Here is a 19191-nt window from a genome sequence, read left to right on the forward strand (position 1 = left end):
TCTCTTTCAAGATTTAGTTGACTATATTGTCTCTCTATATAAACTTTAGAATCAGTTTATCAATATCCAGTAAATAACTTGCTGGGATTTTGATTGAGATTGCATTGAATCTAGAGATCGAGTTGGGAAATACTGACATCTGGACAATATTTCATTTCCTTATCCATGAGAAGGAGTAGCTCTTCATTTATTTAGTTCTCTAATTTCTTTCATCAGTGTTTTATAATTTTCTTCATCTCATTAGATTTATAACAAAGTATTTTATTTGGGGGATTGTGAATATAAATGGTATTATGATTTTAATTTCAAATTGCACTTATTCATTGTTGGTATTGAAAAACAATCAACTTTCATATATTAACCTTGCATCCTACAACCTTTCTATAACTGCTTATTAGCTCCAATAATTTTTATTGATTCTTTTAGATTTTCTAAAAAGACAATCATGTCATTTGTATACAAAAAGTTTTAATTATTCTTTCTTTATCAGTATACATTTACTCCTTAAACTTCTCTTTTTGAATTAGCTACGGCTTCCAGTGTGATGTTGAAAAACAGTGGTAAGGGGGTACATCCTTGCCTTCTTCCTGATATTAGTGGAAAGCTTCCAGTTTCTCACTATTAAATATGATAGATGGGTGCTTTGTATATATTCTTTGCTAAGTTGAATGAGTTCCCCTCTTTTTCTAGTGTACAGAGAGTTTTTATTTATGTACGGGTGTTGGATTTTTGTCAAATGCTTCTTCTACATCTATTGATATGATCATGTGATTTTTCTTTATTATCCTGCGGATATAATTGATTGCATTAATTGATTTTTGAATGTTGAATCAGCTTTGCATCCATTAGGTAAACCCCATTTGCTTGTGATATAGAATTTTTAAAAATATGTTTTGCGATTTGATTTGCTAATATTTTGTTAAGGATTTTTGCATTTGTGTTCAAGAAAGATATTGGCCTGTCATTTTCTTTTCTTGTAATGTATTTGTCACATTTTGCTACTAGAGTGCTGTGGCCCCATACAACAGGCAACATTTCCTGTGCTTCTATCTTCTGAAAGAGATTGTAGAAAATTGGTATGATTTTCTTGCTTAAACATTCAGTGGAATTCATCAGTATATCTATTGAGTCTAGTATTTTCTGTTTTGGAAGTTTATTTATTTTTTATTTGATTTCTTTAACAGACACAGGCTATTCCCACAATCTATGGGTTCTTACGTAAATTTGGGCATATTGTTTCTCTCAGTGAATTGGTTCCTTTCATCTATATTGTAAAATTTGGGGGTATAATGTTGTTTGTTGTATTATTTTCTTATTTTTTTTATATTGAATCTATATTAATGTCCTTTCTTTCATATCTGATATTAGTAATTTGTGTCCTCTCTCTCTCTTAGTTTACCTAGCTACAGACTTATTAATTCTATTGATCTTTTCAAAGAACAAGCTTTTGGTATTGTGGATTTTCTCTAAGAATACCTTATTTTCAATTTTATTAATTTTTGCTCTAATTTTTATTACATATTTTCTGCTTAATTTAAGTTTAATTTTCTTTTCTTTTTAAAATTTTCTTAAGGTAGAAGCTTAGATAATTGACTTTAAATCTTCCTTACTTTCTAAAATATGCATTCAATGCTGTATGTTTCCCCATAAACACTGCTTTCACGATTTGCATCTCACAAGTCTTTAAAAGTTGTGTTTCCATTTTCATTTAGTTTAAAGTATTTTTGAATTTCTCTTGAGTTTTCTTCCTTTGGCTCTTGTTTTATTTCTAAGAGTGTTGTTTAATCACCATGTATTTGGGAATTTTTCAGTTATCCTTCTGTTATTGATTTCCAGTTTAATTCCATTGTGGTCTAAGAGCAGACATTACATGTTTTTAAAAAATTATTTTATATTTGTTACAGTGTGTTTTATGGCTGAAATACAGTTTATCTTCGTGGAACTTTCATGGGAGCTTGAGAAAAATGTGTTTTCTGCTGTTGTTGTATGAGTTTGTTTATAGATGTCAACTATATTTAGGTGTACTGTTGAGTTTTTCTATGTCCTCACTGAGTTTCTGCCTAATGGAGCTATATATGTGTGGTACAAGAGTGTTAAAACATCTGACTATAATAGTGGTTTTATCTATTTCTTATTAAAAGTTGACCAGTTTTTGCTGCACATACATTGATGCTCTCTTGTTAAGTGTATGCATGTTAACTATTGTTACATCTTCTTGAAGAATTGTTCCATTTATCATTATGTAACATCCTTCTTTATCCTTGATAGCTCCCCTTGTTTTGAAGTCCACTCTGTCTGAAATTAATATAGCTAATTTTTCTTTCTTTTGATTAGTATTAGCATATTATATCTTTCTCCATGTCTTTACTTTTATTCTTATGTGTCTTTATATTTAAAGTGAGTCTTCTTGGATAGCTCTGCATTAATGAAACTATTTCTCTACTGCAATATTGCAGTCTCAATGACTGCAGCAGATGGAAGGAACCCATTGGGTGATTACAGAAGTAACTGTATTAATAAATAAGGATCCTTCAGATTGTAATGTATTTCAGTCTCATTTGCTAAATTATCTGAAACTGAGGATGAGTAGACACCCAGCACTAAATGTATACTTCACTAATATTAACCACAAATATTATACTATTTAATTCAGAAAGTGTGGTTTTCCCTACCATTTCAAAATTATCTCCTTCCCCTCATTCCTCCTCCTACCCAATTTAGCCATTAGTATTTGTCAATTGAGTAGTCTTACTCCAGACATAAACTCAGAAGACTGCGCTGTTCATGTTACAGCGTAAATAATGCCCATACAATTGTGCAATGAAGTATCTCATGTTAAATTCTAAGAAAAGTTTCTGAATACAGTTCAAAGATATTTAATTTATTGCAAAGGGTAAGTGAGTTTTCAGGGGTGATAACACAAACACATCATGCTTTTATTCTTAGTTCTGGCAAAAAAAGCATGAACGAATTTTCCAGAAATTATCCACAGGGATATAAAACTGCTGATGATATTAACTGTAAGGAATAAAGATTAAAAAAATTAGGGATGAGAAACTTCGCTTTACTATATCTTACAAAAACTTTCCAACTCTCACCCCAAGTCTGATCTGTTCTGGTTATGTCTGTGCATGTAAACTGTTGCAAGTAATTTTTGCAAAATGAGTGCAGCACATTCCTTATTGTTTGCTATAAGTACATAGTTGTTGAGTTGAGCAATTTCTTGTTATATTACTTAGCAAAGCCACATTTATGGCCTATGTGAGAGGCAAATCTACAGATAGTAGATTTAAAAATGGAATTTCTGGGTTAAAATTTTTATGTATTTTATTTAAAATTTTGATAGATACTACTAAAATATTTTCCCAAAAGTCTTCAACAAATTATATTTTACCAACATTTCAAGAGACTCTCCATTTTCTCATGTCCTTAAAAATCTTTGATATTATTAATAATTAATACAATTTTTTTAAATTGGCAAATATTGGATGCTATTTATATGCTAATTTGTATTTTCTTGGTTAGCTTAAGACTGAACATCTTTTCATGTTTATTGTCTGTGTTTGTGTTTCTTTTGTGGGTAGTCTGTTTGTTTCCTTTTTCATTTTAAAAGAGGTTGTTAGTCTTCCTCTTTTTGACATAAGAAACACTAGATATATTGAATTTGGGAATGCCTTCCCTCTGCATGAAATACTTATTTTGATCGTTTCAAAGGTAATAAAATTGTAATTAAAGGTTCTAATGAGACATAGGCAGTTTAGATTAATTATCTTCATTTTAATTATAATGCTAACAGCTAGTCAAATACCACTTTTGTTTTCTCACCTCTTCATCAGTCCAGATATTCTCTGTCCTCTGCAAACTGGTGGTAATGTCCTTTGGTGATAGTTTTGCAAATATTCTCGTTGGGGAGGAAGTGACACTTCCTGCAAACTGGCAGTAATTTCCTTTGGTGATAACTTAGCAAATGCTGTGATGGGGAGAAAGTAAACTACTGTTTTTGTTTTTGTTAAATATCAAATGAAGACCCTATTATGATCTTTTAATTTTACTTTTTTTTGATCTCCTAATATTTTATAGATGCACAATAAGGAGTAAGCATGGTTTCTTATCAAAGAGGGCTTTACCAGATCATTTGCAAACATTTAAGGCTTTCGTGTTTGTGATAGGTATCTATCTTTCTCTGACAAGGGCCTTTTATTGACTTTGGGATATCTTGTTTAATAAGAGCAGATAATAATCACATTCTATTAATCATTTCAGCTTTTATGAAAGAAAACTTCATTATGTGGCTTTTCTGATTCTCAACCACAATTAGGAGATTTTCATAATTCTCTCATCCCATTGCTTTTACTGTATACCAGGCTAGAACATTTTTATAATATGATTTACAATTTTTTCTATCTCTTCCTACTTCTTAATTCTGTGCTTTTTTTTAACTGCAAAATTGTTCCTTTTACTCATCAAGTCATAGAACATTTAAATAACTAGTCCTTTTGCCACACTGATAACAAACCATATTTAGTCTTCACCAGGACCAACAATTTGTTTTAAAACTGCAGTCCCATCAAACTGTAGTTCTACTTTCATGAAGTTCATAGAAATTTACCCAGATACTTAGGATGTTGCTTCACGAGCTAGAAACCCCTGTGGCCAGCAGAGCCTCTGCTTGAGTTGCCTGCACCTGCTGGGCTCGTTCCACCCTCTTGGCTCAGCAGGCTGCACTTGGCTCACACTATCAGCTCGATTCCACTCCTACCAAGTGCAAGCCAGGCATGGAGTAGTGATGGGTGTGTGAATGAGCAAGCACACAGCGGAGCAGGAAACTCCAGGCACTGACACAGGCACCTGCTCTGTGCAAGTCTGTGGCTAGACCAGACATACCACAAATGGCTTCTACAGCTGGCACCTGTGTCTGGATGAGGGGAATGTGATGGCACCCAAAAGCCCAGAGATCCCAGGAACTGCAGACCCCCAAAAAGGACATTACAGAATATCCCAGGCCTACCTCAGGGAGCCCTGAGGTCTAGGCTTCCAATAGGGCCACAGTTCTTCTCTCCTTCTTGTCATGCACAGAGCAGCAAACAAGGGGGTGAGTTTTGGGGGGGGCATATTTTAGCTAATTTGTGTTACAGCTCTCTCAGTCATGCTGCCTCATGCTGGCCCACAGCTCATGGGCTGGCTGCTGCTGCTTCCCATTGCATGGGATGGCTGCCTGTGCTGGTGGAGGGTGGAAGGGCTATAGTGTTACAGCAACTGTGATTTGGGTAAGGGTTGCCACTCTTTATTTCCACAGACTGGGAGCACGTAACCACCTCTAGCTCAGTGAGGCACCAGGAACGTGTTACAGCTCTTTTAGTTCATGCTTTTTGGTGGGTCCCATGTTCAAGAAGAATGAGGATATGTGGAAAACTAGAAGGTGAGCTAGGCAGAGAGGAACTTTATTAAGCAACAGAACAGCTCTCAGGAGACCCAAAGTGGGTAGCTCATCTTTGCAGGCAGATCATCCTGACAAGTCTTGAGGAGACTAAAAGTGAGTAGCTCCTATCTGCAGGCAGGTTGCTCCAAAAAGTATGAAAATCTGGCTGAGTCTGGGGTTTTTATGCAGTCAGATGGAGGAAGTGTCTGGCTAGTTCATGGGTGACCATCAGTGGGCCTGGAAAAAGAACCATAAGTTCCCACTCTGGGTTGTGGTGTCCACCCAGAACTGGTAGCCCAACCATAGGCATCAGGCCATCCCTGGCTTGAAGGTGGGATTTCACTGGGGACCTGCCCCCTCATGACTAAAAACCTGCCTCCTGTTGACATCAACATGCCATCTGCAGCTCTCAGGCTCTCCATACTGAGGGGCGACTGCAGGCCATCACCAAGACACCCTCAGCCCCCTTGGGCCCCCTCCCTGAGCTTGTCAGCACCCAAAGTTCCAGAGGGGTCTGAGACAGTGGGAGAGCTGAGGTATCAGTGATGCCCCACGCATGTGCACACCCAGCTGAGTTGCAACAGTACCTAGGCTTTTCCACAACTTTGCTCTACACCAGTGTGGGTGCTGGGAACAGGAAGTGGCCAGGGAGTGGGAACAGGCACTTCCAAGCCTGAGGGGGCAAGGAGCTTCCTAGGCCCCTGAGAGCACAGGGATGTCCAGAACTATGGCTGGGCACCTGCAACTGTTCCTGGGTGTATGGGGTTCCCGCTCCACCAACTGGGTAAGGGCTGGGCTCCTGTCTGTTCCCAGCCACCACCGGCTCCATGGAGTGCACAGCCCAACTGTGATTCCCCGCTGTAGCTGGCATACTCACAGCAGCTGCTCAAGAAGCACCACCGCTATTATCTGAAAGATATTCTAAACATGAAGCTAGATTAGGCAGTATGACATATGCTGAAGTTTATTTTGTCCCAAATTATCCAAATAAAGATACTTTTAAAATTCAAAAAATTATTTACACATAAAATAAAAGAATTCTTTATTATTTTGAGCATAATTACATATTTTCTTTAAAAATTTTCTTGTCTCGAGTAGGTCTTATAATGTTTTTTAGTTGTTCTTAATTTATTAATAAGAATACTTGCTCTGAAGTCTTCTTTTTGACACTATTTCACATTTTTAATAGAGGCCTGGATTAGAACCATTTCACCATTTATAGAGAGAGTGATTTGGAGACTAAAAATCATTGTTTAATGAGCATTTGCTTTGTGATAGTCACTCTGCTAAATACTTTTGTACATAGTGTTCCTGAATCCTTGCAGAAACCCCATGGAATACATATTATTATTTCTGTTCTACAGATGAAGAAGCTGAGGTACAGGGAAGTAAAATTGCTTGCTATGGTCTCATAGCTAATAAAGAGTATCTCCATTTGATTTCCAATCTTGTTTTTTTTACTGGTGGACATGATTTCTTCCTGGCTTAGAAGAATTATAATGGAAGTATGTTAGGACAAAAGACATCCTCTTGTATTCAGATGGTCTCAATTTTCTCCATCTTCCAAATTACAAGCACCATTTATGGTTTATGTTAAATTAGACATTTTTAATGGTGCTCTGGCATAATCTATATTACTTACCTAAATTTTTGTGTAAGTAATGTCTATCAGACAACCACTGATAGACATTACTATCTCTATATAAAGCTAAAAGGTATATTACTTAAATTAGAAAATAATATCAGTTTTTAAAATTTTAATGATGTGATGTGTGATATGATGCATACTTTTTATAAATAGTATTTATAACAATACATAATATATGTCTTATGAAAGTATAAATAAAATGCAAAGTTTAAACATTGTATATATGTCAAATATACCTATTACCCAGCACTTTGGGAGGCCGAGACGGGCGGATCACAAGGTCAGCAGATCGAGACCTTCCTGGCTAACACAGTGAAACCCCGTCTCTACTAAAAAAAATACAAAAAACTAGCCACTAGCCGGGTGAGGTGACGGGCGTCTGCAGTCCCAGCTACTCGGGAGGCTGAGGCAGGAGAATGGTGTAAACCTGGGAGGCGGAGCTTGCAGTGAGCTGAGATCTGGCCACTGCACTCCAGTCTGGGCGACAGAGCGAGACTCCGTCTCAAACAAACAAACAAACAAACAAACAAAATACCTATTATATTTTAACAAAAGTCTATGCTTCATTCTGTGTACTCTGTTTTAAAAGTACTGAGATAAAAACTTCAGAAATTAAGTTCTAGCTAAATTATGTATTTTTGTGTTGGAGATACCTATCATTTTCTCTGTTTCTTATGAAGATTCTTTTTAAAATATTTTCAATGATTCACCATGAGACCACAGGTACTCTATCTCAGAGTGGAACAAAGGATTATTCCTTTGACAATTGAATGGCTTAGAAAGTAGCAGGAATTTAGATCACCAACCTCCAGAGCAAAAAGACAATAGAACTTAGTTACTAATATTGAGCCTGTTCATAGGGGAGGCCTTTCCAAATATCACCATCAATGATCCACAGTAAGAGAAAAAAGATTGGAATAGAAGGAGGAAAAATACATTTTTTGGAAAAATAAAACAATGTTTTTTTTGTTTTTTTTTTTTTTTTTTTTTTTTTTTTTTACTGGAATATGGGTTTATGTGTTGAAAGGATTTTTAAAGTTCTCAAATATATAATTTTATTGTTTCAGATATTTATATTCTGTATAAATAATTTGCACACACTCTGTACAAATATATTGGTTGCATGATTACAACAGAAACTGTTTTAGTGGTTTGTTCTAGAGTTGAATCTTTATTTATTTATATTTTTTGCTTTTGTCCTTTTCTCGGGTAGATTCCATGCTTTAAAAATTCACTTCTGAGGAATTTATGGTCATTTGCAAAACAATTTCTACTCTTTATATCCTCAACCAATTCCTTCTGTTAATAAGAAATAAATCACAAATTTTATTTATTGTATTATATTGTTTGACTTCCTATGATTAAAAAATTTCTATTAAAGTAAGGTAGAGCATTTTGGTGGTCTTTGGCTTACTATATCAAAGTTTCATCATGAAACCTTTGTAGTAATTAGGCAAACAAGGGCACATTAAATTATTTTACCAATTGAATGCATATATAACACTCAGTTTAATTCAGTAAGACAATAAATTGTTTTGAGGACTTCTAAGCATCTTCTCTTATCTTCTTCATGCTATATTTTATCGACCTTTTAGGTTTTACAGTATGCATATTTTCAATTTAATCAGCTTTACTCAATATACTTTACATACAGTAGATTGCACCAACAAAAGTGAACCTTTTGACGATTTTTGACAATTTTAAAACCACCTTCGCAGTCAAAATACAGAACATTTCCATCACTCTCAAAACATTTATCAAGTTCCATTATAGCAATCCCTTCCTCTGCTTGTGATGCAGACAATAGTTGATTTGCTTTATGCCACTGTAGAGTATGTTATGCTTTCTATAATTTTATAAAAATAAAATCATACAAGATATACTCTTTGGTGCCTGAGTTCTTTCACGCAGTGTTATTAAGATTCATCCACACTGGCTGGGTGTGGTGGCTCATGCCTGTAATCCCAGCACTTTGGGAGTCCGAGGCGGGTCGATAACGAGGTCAGGAGATTGATACCATCCTGGCTAACACAGTGAAACCACATCTCTACCAAAACTACAAAAAAATTAGCCGGGTGTGGAGGCAGGTGCCTGTAGTCCCAGCTACTTGGGAGCCTGAGGCAGAAGCATGGCATGAAACCGGGAGGCAGAGCTTGCAGTGAGCCAAGATCCCACCACTGCACTCCAGCCTGGGTGACAGAGGGAGACAATGTCTCAAAATAAATAAATAAATAAATAAATAAAATAAAAAAGATTCATCTGAACTGTATAACTCTGTACACATATAAATAATCTGTTATTTTTGTATTGCTGAGTAATATTCCATTTTGTAGAGGTACCACATTTTGATTATTCTTCTTCTTGTTTATGAACATTTGGATTCTTTTCAATTTGGAGATTATTAAAAATAAATTTTATAAATATTCCTGAACAAGAAGACGTATTTTTATTTCTCTTATGTAAATACATAGAGTGGAATGCCTGGGTGTAAAAAAGGTATAAGTCTAATTTTTTTTTTTTAAACTACCAAATAGTTTTCCAAAACATTCATACCATTTTCAATACCTATCAATAGTGTGGGGCATATTGAAATGTGATATGAAATAGCATTCTCTTTATTTTGTATCCTCACCAACACTTGTTATTGCCAGTCTTTTTAATTTTAGTAATTATAGTAAGTACATAATGTTTAGGCTACACTTATGTGGTCAGTAAAGTCAGTAAACACTAATGCTTAAAGCTTTGTGTATATGTTTTTATGTGTGTGCATGTGTATTTGGAAAAAAAGTGTACATAAAACCACTAAATTTAGTGATCATGTTCATATTGGAATATCTCTATTATTTTGTAAATTAGCAACTGCTCAAATATTTATCCCAGTTTTTACTGGGTTACATTTTCTTATTATTGAATCTGAGTGTTCTTTATATACTCTCAGACATAAGTTTGAGATTTGAATTTTTATTTTCTTAGCAGCAACTTTAAGCTTTCAATGTTAATGAAGTAAAACATTAAATTTTTAATTGTTTGTACTTTTTAATGTCCCATTAAGAAAATGCTTGCTTAAAATTGCAAAAAATATTTTTTATTCTATAATTTAAAAATTTTAGGTATTACATGCAGACATAATGCTTTTGATTTGGTATTCATCTTTGAATAAAATAAGGATTGATGTACATTTTCCAATATGGACATCAGTGTCCTAATGTGTCTGGTGGGTTCTTGGTCTCGCTGACTTCAAGAATGAAGCCACGGACCCTCACGGTGAGTGTTACAGTTCTTAAAGATGGTGTGTCTGGAGTTTGTTCCTTCAGATGTTCAGATGTGTCCAGAGTTTCTTCCTTTCGGTGGGTTCGTGGTCTTGCTGACTTCAGTAGAGAAGCTGCAGACCTTTGCAGCAAGTGTTACAGCTCTTAAAGGCTGTGCATCTGGAGTTGTTTCCACCTGGTGGGTTCATGGTCTAGCTGACTTCAGGAGTGAAGCTGCAGACTTTCATAGTGAGTTTTACAACTCTTAAACGGGGTGCCTCCAGAGTTGTTTCTTCCTCCCAGTGGGTTCGTGGTCTCGCTGATTTCAAGAATGAAGCTGCAGACCCTCCTGGTGAGTGTTACAGCTCATAAAGGTCATGCGGACTCAAAGAGTGAGCAGCAGCAAGATTTATTGTGAAGAGCAGAAGAACAAAGCTTCCACAGCATAGAAGGGACCTGAGTGGGTTGCCACTGCCGGCGGTGGCAGTGGTGGCATGCTTTTATTCCCTCATTTGGCCCCGCCCACATCCTGCTGATTGGTCCATTTCACAGACAGCAGATTGGTCCATTTTACAGAGTGCCGATTGGTCCATTTTACAGAGTGCTGATTGGAACATTTGCAATCTTTTAGCTAGACACAGGGTGCTGATTGGTGTGTTTTTACAGAGTACTAACTGGTGCATTTATAATCCTCTAGCTAGACAGAAAAGTTCTCCAAGTCCCCACTAGACTCAGAAGCTCAGCTGGCTTCACGTTTCACTAATGCCCTTTATTGCAAAACTTTGTCTATACTAACTTGACATCCCATCCAAAATCAAACATAAAAATTTGTACACACACACATAAACATATCATTTTTCATTTATTAAAAATCATTTTCATCCTGATAATTTTTATGTCTGTTTTTACACTGTAATGGCAGTTATTTTACTACTGTAGTTATATATTTAGTCTGCAAACCTATAATTATAATTCCTTCAACTTTGTTCTTCTCTTTTAAAACTACTTTGGTCATTCCAGATCACTTGGGTTTATATGCAAATTTTAAAGTTACTTGCCTATTTATGTAGAAAATCTCTTGTTATTTTAGTTAGGAATGTGTAGATTCTCTAGACCAAGTTAATCAAACTTGATATCTTAACTACACACAGTATTTCAATCCATTAAATTGGTGTATTTATTTATTTTGATGTTTAATTGCTTCCATCAATGCCTTCAAATGTTTAGTGACATTTTCTAGAATATATTTGTTATGTTTATTTCTAAGCATTGTATGCTTGTTACCCCATTGCAAAAGTAAATATAAATGTAATGTTATAAGATTCAGCTTTTTCAAATATTTGCTATTAATGTATACAAATAAATGTATTTTTGTATATTAGACTTGGATCTTTCAATTTTACTAGATTTCTTTAGTAGTTTTTATAATACTTTTGTTGGTTTCTTAGGATTGCATATTCAATAATCATGTCATTTGCAAATGTAGACAGTGTTAATTCTTTCTAATCTGCATGACTTATCTTTTGTTTGCCTTGTTGTTTTGGTTTGGTTCTTCAGTAAAAGATTTTTAAAAAGTGGTGAGTTCAGGCATTTGGACTTTTTTTTTTTTTAAGAAAGTGTTTAATATTTTACTCTTAAATATGTTATCAACTGCACGATTGCCATGGATGCCCCTATCAAAGTAAGGGATGTGTTTTCAGATTTACTTCTCTGAGAGTTTCTTTTTTAAAAATTATGAAAATGTGATGAATTTTGTTAAATGCTTTTCTCTTTGTTAATAAAATTGATCATAAACTTTTGACTTTTTTTGCTGTTGACAGGGAGGAGGATATTGATTGAGATTCAGATGTTAAGCCAATCTTGTACTAATAAAAGCTGCCCTAATTGGTTATTATGCATTATCATTAAAAAATACTACTTGGTTTCATTTATTAATATTTTGCAATTTTTTCATCTATGTTCAGGGACAGTATTTTTAAATATTTTAGAGTTTTTTTTTTCTGAATTTGGTATCAGATTATGCTGATTTGTCAAACAGATGGAAAGTGTTCCCTTGCCATTTATTTTCTGATAGCGTTTACATAAACTTTGCATTATCTCTTCTTTGAATGTGTAATTGAATTTGCCAGTGAAACAACAAAAACCTAGAATTTTCTTGATTCGAAGAATTTTGTAAATGAATTCACTTTCTTGATTAAATGCCGGACTATATTATTTGTTACATTATTTTGTGGCAATTTTGTAAACTTGTATTTTTCAAGAAAATTTTCTGTATCATGTAAATTTTCAAATTTATTGGGAGAAAGTTGCTTTTAAAAATCTTGTGGTATCTTTTTACGATTTTTATTGTAGTAAAATACACATAACGTAAAATTTACTATCTTAACCATATGTAAGTATACAATTCAGTGTTATTAAGTATAGTCATATTATTGTGCAATTATCATGACCATTATTCACTAAACTCTTTCATCTTGCAAAAATTAAACCCATTAAGCAACAACTCTTCTTTCTGCCTTACTTCAGCCCCTAGCAACCATTATTCTACTTTATTTGTCTACAATTTTGGTTACCTAAGTAACACTTGTCAGTAGACTTATTAAGTATTTATGTATTGGGGTCAAGTTTATTTAATTTAGCATAATGTTTTCAAAATTCATCCTTGTTAGAATGTGTCATAATTTCTTTTCAGTACTGAATAAATCTATTGCATGTATATATACCATTTTGTTTGTCTATTCATTCTTCAGTGGATTCTTCAATTGCTTCTATGTTTTAACTCTCATTACTAAAGCTACTATGAACATCAGTGTACAAGTATTTCTGAGATTCCACTTTCAATGCTTCTGAGTACATATATAGAAATGAAATTGCCAAATCATATGGTAATTCTATTTTTATTTTTGTTTATCTTTTGTTGAACTGCCATACTGTTTTTCACAGCAGCTGTACCATTTTACACTCTCACCAAGACAGTGCAAGTGTTCTAATTTCTTAACATCTTCAACAACACTTCTTATTTGGTAGCCATTCTAATGGGTGTAAGGTGACGTTTCATTATAGATGTGCATTTCCCTAAAGATTAGTGATGTTGAACAACTTTTCATCTGCTTGTTGACCATTTGTATGTCCTCTTTGGAGAAATGTCTATTTGAGTCCTTTGTCCATTTTTGAGTTGTGTCCTTTTTTTTTTTTTTTTTTTTTTCGGTGCAGTGGCTGGATCTCAGCTCACTGCAAGCTCCGCCTCCCGGGTTTACGCCATTCTCCTGCCTCAGCCTCCCAAGTAGCTGGGACTACAGATGCCCGCCACCTCGCCCCGCTAGTTTTTTGTATTTTTTAGTAAAGACGGAGTTTCACCGTGGTAGCCAGGATGGTCTCCATCTCCTGACCTCGTGATCCGCCCCTCTCGGTCTCCCAAAGTGCTGGGATTACAGGCTTGAGCCACCGCGCCCGGCCTTTTGTTGTTGTTGAATTTTAGAACTTTCCCATATATTCTGGATATTAATCTTTTACCAGATATATGTTTTATAAACATTTTATCCCATTTTGTTAGTTGCCTTTTTTGCTCTGTTAATAGTACCTTTTGATGGAAACAATTTTAGAATTTGTATGAAGTGCAACTTGTGTATTTATTTTTTTTTCTTGCCTATGTCTTTGGTTTTACATCCAAGAAAACACCACAAGGTTTGATATTGAAAAGATTTTTTTTTTTTTTTTTTTTTTTTTCCCCTATGCTATATGCTATCTTCTAAAAGTGTTGTAGTTTTAGGTCTTACATTTAGGTCATGAATTCCTTTTATGTTAGTTTTTGCATATGGTTTTAGGTAAGAGTTGAAATTTATTCTTTTTCATATGGATAGGCAGTTTTCTCAGAGTTTATTGAAAAGACTTTTTTTTTCTTTTTCCCCCCTCCATCGAGTGACCTGCTACTCTTGTTGAAAAAACTTTGGCCATATCTATCAGGGTTTATTTCTGGACTTTTTATGTCTTTTTATCTGCCTTTATGCCAGTACTACACTGTTGTAATTACTGTAACTTTGTATTAAATTTTGAAGTCAGAAAGAAGGAGACCTCCAACTTTGTTCTCTTTTAGGATTGTTTTTGCTGTTCAGGGTCCTTTGAGTTTCATGTGAATTTTCAGATTTTTTATGAATCCTGCAGAAATTTCTTTGGGATTTTGATAGATACTGAGTTAAATCTGTAGATTGCTTTGGATATTATTGATATCCAGACAATATTAAGTCTTTCAATCCATAAACTTGGCATGTTATTCCATTTATATGTGTCTTTCAAAATTTCTTTTAGCAAATTTTGTATTTGTTTTGTTATTTTCATTTGTTTTGTTAATATTGTGTATTACATTAATCAATATTTATATGTAGAACCATTCTTACATTCTAGAAATAATTTCACTCGGTTGTAGTGTATAATCCTTTTAATATGTTGATAAAGTTTGTTTGCTAGTATTTTGCTGATTATTACATTGGTACTCCTGTAGGGTATTGTTCTGTAATTTATTTTTTTCTTATAGTGTCTTTGTGTGACTTTGGTATCAGAGTAATGCTGCTCTCATTGAATGAGTAAGGAAGTTTTCCCCTTTGCGATTTTTTTCCTGGAAAACTGGGGGTGATTGGCATTTGTTCTTTCAATGCTTGATAGAAGTCACAGGTGAAGTTATCTGGGTCTAGGTTGCCTTTTTTTTTTTTTTTTTTTTTTTAGGATGAGTCCTAGGAAAGATGTTTGATTACTGATTTAATCTCCTTACTCATAGGTCTGCTTATACTTTTTATTTCTATGTAGTTTACTCTTAGTAAGTTTTGTGTTTTCTAGGAATGTTTGTGCTTTTTCTAAATTATCTAATTAGTGCACAGTTGCTCATAATGTTCTTTTACCATCTTTATTAGGTGTGTAGAACAGGTCAGTAATGTCTCCACATTCATTTTAAATTTTAGTAATTCAGATCATCTCTCTTTTTCGTGGTCCATTTAGCTGAAGATTGGTCAAATTTTTTGGTCTCTTTGAAAAACCACCTTTCACTTTTGTTGGTTTTCTCTATTGCCTTTTAATTCTCAATTTATGTCTGCTCTAATCTTTATTGCTTTCTTCCTTCTGCTAGCTTTGTTGGTTAAGGTTTTTTTTTTTTTTCCCCTAGTTCCAGAAGTTGTAAAGTTAGGCTACTGATTTGAGATTTTTATTTTTTTAACGTAAGCAGTTATAGCTATAGCTCTCTCACTTAGTACTGCTTTCACTGAGTCACATACATTTTGATATGTTGTGCTTCTGTTTTCATTTTTCTCTAGTTATTTGGTAATTTTTCTTGTGATTTTTTAATCCATTGGTTAAGAGTGTGTTGTTTAATTTCCACAAATTTATGGTTTTTTCTGCTTTTGTGCGGTTTTTGATTTCTAATTTCATCCTATTGTGGTCAGAAAAAAATACTTCCAATAATATCTATCTTTTAAATCTATTGAGAGTTTAAATCTATTGAGAGTTTAAATCTATTGAGAATCTGCAGACTAACATATGGTCTATCCTGGAATTTGTCCCATGTGCACTTAAAAAGAATGTATGTTCTGCTATTGTTGAATAGATTGTTCTGTATGTTTCTGTTGGATCTGGTTGGTTTACTTTGTTGTTCAACTCCTTAATTTCTTACTTATCTTCTGTGTGGTTGTTCTACTCATTATTGAGTGTGGCTTGTTGAAGTCTATAATTATTATTGTAGAAAAGTGTATTTTCCTCTTAAATTCTGCCAATTTTTGCTTCATATATTTTGATAATCTGTTCTGTGTAAATGTGTATAATTGTTATATGTTTTTTGTACTGAAACTTTTAATAATATGTAAATAAAGATTAGTATTCTTCATTGTCTACTGTAAACTTTTTTTTTTTACTTAATGTCTGTTTTGTCTGATACTAACATAGCCCCTGCTGATCTGTTTTAATTACTATTTAAATATATTTTTTTCATCCTTTCAATTTACACTACAGGCCTTACCTGGAAGTTACAAGCCTTCAATAGACTCTAGAATTCCAAAATTGTTGCTTTACACAGATTCTGGCAGTGCAATTGTCTAGATGGGGCGTCTAGGTTTCTGGTGCCTCCTGTTTCCTACTCTAACATCCTGCCCAGAATCCTTCTTTTCTTTTGTTATCTTTTTAATCTCTGTCAGATCTGCAATTGGAATGTTTTATACCTGATATTAATGATTTGTTGAATCTCTCCCCATTTCCTTTTTAGCCATCTAACAGAGGGTTTGCTAATTTTTAATTTAAAAAAAACTAGATTTGGGCTTTGGTCATTTTTTTCTATTACTTGTCTATTTTTTATTAATTTCTTCTTTGATGTTTATAATTTACTTTACTTACTTGGTTTTTTCAATCTTTTACTTGCTTGTAGATTGAAAAATACATCATTTAAAAACATTTCTTATTTTATAATATAAACATTTAAAAATACATGTTTTTTTCTATCCATAGTTTAGTTGCATTCCACACATTTTACATGATGTATTTTCATTGTAATTCAATTCTAAATAATTTTCTATTTTTTCTACCATCCACCATGACTATGAATTATTTAGAGATATGATTAATTTCCATATATTTGATCTTTACCTAAATATTTTATTATTTTAATTTTTAGTCTAATTTCATTTTGGTTCTCTTTTTTATTTGGTCTTTTAAAATTTGTTAAGACTTAGTTTATGGCTAACTTGTAGACTATATTGAAAATAATATGTATTCTGTTGGTTGTTAAGGGTGGTCTGTTATAAATATCAAATCTACCTAGTAGGACTGTATCAGATATTCTTTCTCTTTACTGATCCTTTTTGTATTATTATTCTATCAATGGTTGTTGAGAAGGATGTTAAAATGATATTTGTGACATTCTTCGATTCTGTGTTCAATTATGTAAATTTTTGCTTTACATACTCAACCCAAGGCTCTGTTATTAGGGAAAAACACATTTATGAATATTATGTCTTCCTAATGAATTTGTACTATTTATTTATTTATGGAGACAGTCTTGCTCTGTTGTCAAGCCTGGAGTGCAGTGGTGCAGTCATAGCTCATTATAGCCTCAAACTCTTGGTCTCAGGTCATCCTCCCACCACAGCTTTCTGAGAGGCTAGGACTATGGGCTCATGCCACCATGCACATATAAGTTTTAAAATTTTAGCAGAGATAGGGTCTTGCCATTTTGCACAGGCAGGTCTTGAATTCCCAGCCTCAAACAACTCTTTCATCTTGGCTTCCCAAAGCACTGGGATTAAAAGTGTGAGCCAGCAGAGATTACCCCATTATTGTTACAAAAGTGTCTCTTATTTTTGAATAATCATCTTTGTATTTGTATTTGAATTATTTAAACTGTTTAATTATATAACTATTATTTAAATTAACTTAGCACTTAATTTAATTGCCAAGCCCTCAATTACGTTTGCACCAACCAACCTAAATGTATTACAGAATTTTGTTTTGTCTATTTTTTTTTTTTTTTTGTAATATGCTCTGGAATTAAAATGCTTATTTTCGTCTCTTTACAGTTCACGTTAATATTTTGTCACTTTATGTAAAATGTCAAAACCTTGTAACCACAGAGTTCTACTTATTTTCTTCATAGTATTAATGAGATACTTGTCATATGTATTATATCTGTAAGACAACGTTATAATTTTTGCCTTAAACAGTTCTTTGTACTTCAGATCTTTTGAAAGATAAAGTTGCATTTTTAATTTTTTCTCAGATATTTATCATGTTTAATACTCTTCCTTCTTTCCTGAAGATTCATGATTCCATCTGATACCACTTTTAGCCTGAAAAATACCCTTTAGCATTTTTATAGTACCCTTGTATTAGCAATAACATCTCTCAACTTTTCTTCTTTAAAAATTGTCGTTATTTTATCATCATTCTAGAAGGATATTTTCACTGGTTATAAAATTTGAGGTCAAAGGTATATTCTCTCAGTACTTAAAGATATTAGTTCACTATTTTTGCTTCTGAAGTCTCTTCCATGGTCACTTTAATGTTTTCTTACTTTATGTGATACTCATTTTTCTCTAGGTTCTTTCAAGTTTTCTTTGTATCTGTAGTGTTAGTAGTTTAACTATAATGTATCCTGGCATAATTTTCTGTGTATTCTGTTTGAAGTTCGCTAAGCTTTTAAAATGTGTAATTTTATATTTCTCACTCGAATTGGGAAGTTTTTGTCATTATAGCTTCAAAATCTTTTTCTACTCCATTCTCTATTTTCTTTTTGAGACTCCAATTACCTTTTCTTTTGTTCCATTTCTTTAAATTTTCTTATAAGTAATAAGTTTATACATTTTCCCTCTCATCTCCAGGTTAGATAATTTCCATTTATCTATTTTAGTTTTGATTATTGATTATTTACTCTTTCATCTGCATTTTGCTATTAAGCCTATATAGTGAATTTTCTTATTTCATATATTTTCAATCCTAAAATTTTCTTTCTCTATAATGTCATTTTCTGCTGATATTTCTTATCTCTTCATTCATTATAAATAAGTTTTCTTTAGAGTCATTGATCAGTTCATACTGTCTGCTCTGCAGATTTTGCCTGAGATTTCTAATATCTGTGTCACCTCTACATTGCTATCTGTTGTATTTTTCTTTGAGAATGGGTCATATTTTGTCTCTTCATATGTCAAGTAATTTTGAATGGCATTTTGTTTATTTTTAGTGTTCCATTTTCAGACTCTAATTATTTTATAAATTAGAGAAATAATTTTAAGTGTTTGTTTTAGTGTGCATTGAACGTCATTAAAATAGAGTTATCCAGTCTGTGGTGGGTTGTCATGCGGATAACTTTTCAAACTGCTTCGAGTTTGCTCTGCATATATATGGCTGAG

This window comes from Theropithecus gelada, chromosome 1, assembly GCF_003255815.1.
Source record: "Theropithecus gelada isolate Dixy chromosome 1, Tgel_1.0, whole genome shotgun sequence".
In the NCBI taxonomy this organism is placed as follows: Eukaryota; Metazoa; Chordata; class Mammalia; order Primates; family Cercopithecidae; genus Theropithecus; species Theropithecus gelada.